The sequence below is a fragment of the Etheostoma cragini genome, chromosome 19 (assembly GCF_013103735.1).
Source record: "Etheostoma cragini isolate CJK2018 chromosome 19, CSU_Ecrag_1.0, whole genome shotgun sequence".
NCBI lineage: Eukaryota > Metazoa > Chordata > Actinopteri > Perciformes > Percidae > Etheostoma > Etheostoma cragini.
Window position 1 is genome coordinate 12042401 of NC_048425.1, and position 5046 is coordinate 12047446.

A 5046-nucleotide genomic window follows, 5' to 3' on the forward strand; every position below is an offset into this window, starting at 1 on the left:
CACAGTTGAAATATATGCTAGGCCTATTTTGTACCAACCATAACTAATGTTAAGGAAATCTGTTCATGTTTTGTTATGTGTTTATGGATTTTTGAAAATACATACAGTATATGTATTGGCTGATATATTGGCATATCAGATTTTTATATCTCCAAATGTTCGTATTGGTATCTGCCTTAAAATAATTTTCTGATGTATGTGTTCTATAATAATTCATTCAGCCCATATTTTATTGTTTTGAGTACATTTTGGCTACTAAGCTGCGGGTGCACCATTCATTTATGAAGCAGGGATCAAGGGTAAAAGTCTGTTGGATTTGGCCGTCACTTCCTAAAAACAGTGTTTGGATCTTTTTCCTGTGACCAACCTTTGTACCCCGAGCCAATGATTAGGAAAACGACAACCAAGCTGTTCCTGGCCCCCTGACATATGTGTGGGGGTAATTGCGGGAATGATATGGCAACAACAGGATGCTACTGAACCTTTGCATCACTCACTATGTTAGTGAACTCAATTGTCTGTACAGCATTATGATTTGACAAACCATCCCATTCATACATATACACAGATTGACACTGATTTCCTAGAGTCAATCTCTTAATACATCCATGGTCACTGCCCTGAATGCGTGTAGCCTTATGTGTAAATAAATGTTGCAGTAGAAGCCCAAAAGTATAAACTAACTCAGTATTGGTGCCTGATTCCACAGCCACAGTAAATATAATCCAGTTTGGACCGCCCTCCCTTACTCTATATCTCTACCTCTACGTCTGTTTCCTTGTTTGTGCAGAAATCCCAGCCACCAAACCTAATCCAATCAAATTAATATACAGCATAAGAGGAAGCCGACAGCGTGGAGGCGGTGAGTGACTGCTGTGTGTTTTTGACTTACCACCTGAGAGTAATGAGCCCCTGAATCCTGCTGATGCGTACCGTATGACTGCATGGACTAGCTGGGTGTATTAATAGCCTGTTTAACCACAGCGACGGTGATGGCATGACGACAGACTCGAACCAGGAGAGTGTATTTTGGTTAAAAAGTAAAAGCTTTTTAGGGCTTTACAGAAGTCTGTCTTGTCATTTTATATGTTTACACAATGCAATTAAAATTTGTTTTATTTAAAAATGTCATTAAATGAGTATTAGCTACTGAATTTAACTTGCACCCATGTGTCAAGTCCTCATGCTAAGCTATGGCTTTTTTTTAAAGATTGGTTTCGGGGCATTTTCCTTTATTAAAGTGACAATGGATAGACATGAAAGGGGGAGAGAGATGGGGGGGGGGGCTGGGGGGAATGACACTCAGGAAAGGGCCAAGTGTGATCTAAACCCTGCCCCCCCCCTCCGCAGGACTCAGACAACATAGGGCAAACACTCTTACTGGGTGAGCTAAAAGGCAGCCCCAGCTTTTTCTTTTTTCATCTCTTCAACTAACTCTCAGCACGCAGATAAGCATCAACCAAAATGTCAAAGCATTGCTCCAAAAAAACTTTTTATTGGAAACTTTTTGTTAGTAGTCTGTTGTGTTTTAGAATCTATTTGCATTTGTTTTAGCCTTGTTGACATGGTGGAGGAATGTTAGCCAGGGAAATGTTCAGAAATGTGACAATATGTAAAAACAAAGTCGACACTAAGAGAAATAATCAACTACTGTGTTAGACTTCATCTAGTGCTAAAATGGGATTTCTGCACCAAAGTTAACCATCCAATTCCATTTGCAAGATTAAAATCACAGCGGGCGAATTGAACCAGGCTCTTCCCAAAGAGATCCCAAAAATAATTTCCACTAAAGTGCCCTTGAGCTAACGCTTAACCCCCGACTGTAGAGGGCTATTTGTTCCTTGCAGCTTTGTGGTGTCACTGCTAAGAGTTAATGCATAAATGTAAACTATAATGTAAACTACATTGTTGTGTTCCAGTTAAGGGAACTGTCATTTAAAGAAGGGTAAGCGAGGTATCCTGGTGGTTTTCGCTTTATTCCTTCACTTTAGAATCCTAGAGAGGGATCAGTTTACCTCTCTTTTAACATGTCCTTGAACATGACACCAATCAATAGGACCATGACCTCCCCCGTGACACTCACAAATGTTTGAAGCTCTGTAGAATTGACCACATATAGTTCCTTTTGTTAAAAGACCTCTTCGCTTTAAAACCGTCACTTAACCTCTTCACTTTCTTTATCTTTCTCTTATTTTCTTCCACTCCTGTACATTGTTCTGAACGGCATCCTTTTAGTAGAGTCATAGTAGGTCATCCCTTCTCTGTTGAAAGATCCTTCAAATAACTCAATAAAACGTGAGACATTATCTGTGCTATTGGAAATCTTTGCTCTGCCTAAACTGTGTACGCTGTGTTGAAATTATCTCGCCGTGTTCTGTGGCTTTTCAAGACTCAAAGGTTTGATATGCGGCCCTTGATCTTCAACTAGTTTTTCCTGGAGTCTATGTCAGCTGTTACATCTCAAACTGTGTTAACAGCAGTTTTTTGGGGTGAAAGCTTGACAGGGACTTTGGGACGCTCTCCCCCCCAGAAGGCTGCGTGTTAGATCAGCATTTTCATGCTGAAGAAGTCCTTTCTGCTAATACCTGCACAAATAAGTCCACATAGCCTCATTTTATCTATATTACTGTAATTTATTGCATGCCTTTGACGTTTATGTAGCCAACCTTATGCCTTTTAGTGCTTACTTCTGTTCAATTTGTTGTTTTTTGTGTAGAACACACTATTTATTACTATTATTCCTCTCTTCCTTAGGTGAGACTCCTTCTATAAGCCCCTAGTTTTTTTCTCAATCTCAACTGCACAATCTTTCTTTTTTATTTTATTTTTTTTGTGTTATTGATGTCTTGATTTTCTTGTGCAAAATAAACAAATTCGACAAATCTGAATGGAAATGGCTTCACCCCTTAATTTGGCTTTAACTTGATCATTTTCTCCATTTGTTTATTCCTCTCACAAGCAATTTTAATCCAAAGTGGTGAGATGTGTACAATGTTCTTGAAAAATCAATTTCTCTCCTTTACTTCCAAACGCATTTGGGAAGGAAACAAAATGAGGTACCTGGAGAAAAGCCTTTTTTATTTTTAACAAGAACACGTTTGTTGCCAGAGGAAGATGGCACACTCATAATTTACACTCCCAGTAAAAGTATAGGTGATGCTGTCATACAAGGGGCGGCTGTGGCTCAGTGGTAGAGCGGTTGCCTGCCAATCGGAAGGTTGGTGGTTCGATCCCCGCCCCTGCAGTCGTTGTCGAAGTGTCCTTGGGCAAGGCACTGAACCCCGAGTTGCCCCCGGTGCTGCGCATCGGAGTGTGAATGAGTGTGAATGTGTGTGAATGTTTATCTGATGAGCAGGTGGCACCTTGTACGGCAGCCCCGGCCACAGTGTATGATTGTGTGTGAATGGTGACTGTTCCCTGTAGATGTATAAGTGCTTTGAGCAGTTGTTAAGACTGGAAAAGCGCTATATAAATACAGCACATTTACATTTACAAGACTTATAATCAAATTGTTTCCCAATGAATAAGAATAATAGATTACAGGTTACAGGTTTAATTAACCCCAGCTTCTCTCACACTGTCTACCCACTCCTCCTCTTCCAGCTGCACATATCTCCAAATCTCCATCACAGCTCTCAAAATTCAGTTTATTCCCTTGTGACCTGGTGTCACACACTGCTCTTAAAACAAGATTTGCTCACAGCAGATTTATAAAGGCATGGCCTATCAAGGTGAGGGAGGGGGATAATAGATCAATGATTGTAACATATTTTTAATTCTTTAAACAATTGTATTTAATTTTTATTAATGTTTATGTATTTATTTTGTATTTTCTTTATTTCCGTCTGTGCGCAAATCCTGGAAAAATTTACAACTCTGGTTTCTGTTGAAAAAAATCCAGTTTAACAATAATTAAAAAATAAATCAAGGCATGATCACATCACATCATAGTGTTACCTTAGGTATCCATGACATTTTCATTTTTCAACCCCACGAAAAGATCTTGCAGTGGCCCAACCATTTTGTTCCTGAGAGTGTGACGCTGTTGTGTCAAACCGATCAACGACCTTCTGTCTTCCCTCCAGCGACTGAGCAATTAACCAGCAGCAGCAGCAGCAGATGAAGACAAAAGATCATTTAGGAGGCTGAGCCCTAACGATCGGCTCTGCATTAGTGTGTGTGTGTTTGTTTGTCTGCTTGCTGTCGGTGTTTGTGTATCTCTTCCTGTGTCAGTAAATGTGTAGGTTGTGCTGCCATTGACACAGAAAAATCATTAGACCCAGCTCTGCTTCTCTGACTCCAGATGGTATGCTCTCCATCCCGCCACTCCCTCTTCATGCAATGTTGGATCAAAGGCAATGTCAGCCGGGGTGGAAATCCATTTAAAGTGTAACATTTAAAGTGGCAAAGCTAAACAGCTCTGCGGCTCCTGTCCCAGTCTTACCCTCTCAAATCCAGGTTGCCTTTGCTAAATCTGGAGAACAAGAAGTGCAGGAGGATGGATCAGAGATGTCAGAGTGAGAGTTGCCAGGAGCTCAAAATTATTATCCATTTGTAGCCTAACTATACATCCAATCAGAGGAGGACTTTGATTTTAGGAGAAATCTGAATTGAAAATCTAAATTGGACAACGTGTTTAGCTGCACAGACAATTGGTTGTGAGTTTCATCTGTTGCCTGTGTATCTTCTGCTTGAGTTGAAAGTTTCAAAGTGCCCAATCCTGTTCAATTAGAATTTTATGCAAATTAAGTTTGAGCACAAACAGCCACTGGCAAACACCTTCTTCAACACCGACTGCAATACCATGCATCAGCTGCTAATCCACCACGCCCAGCGTCTGTGAGCGCCTTTAATAACCTGTTAATAAGTGTTAATAACAGTTCTGTGATCTGATCTGGCCTCCCAGCAATCACTTTGATGGCTTTGCATTGGGATGCTACAATATAACTCAAAGACTGTATATAAAGATGAAAGACAGTTTGACAGCTCCCTAAGGTGAAGCTATAACATCTGGATCACCCCCTAGTGGCTCTATGTTAGTGGATG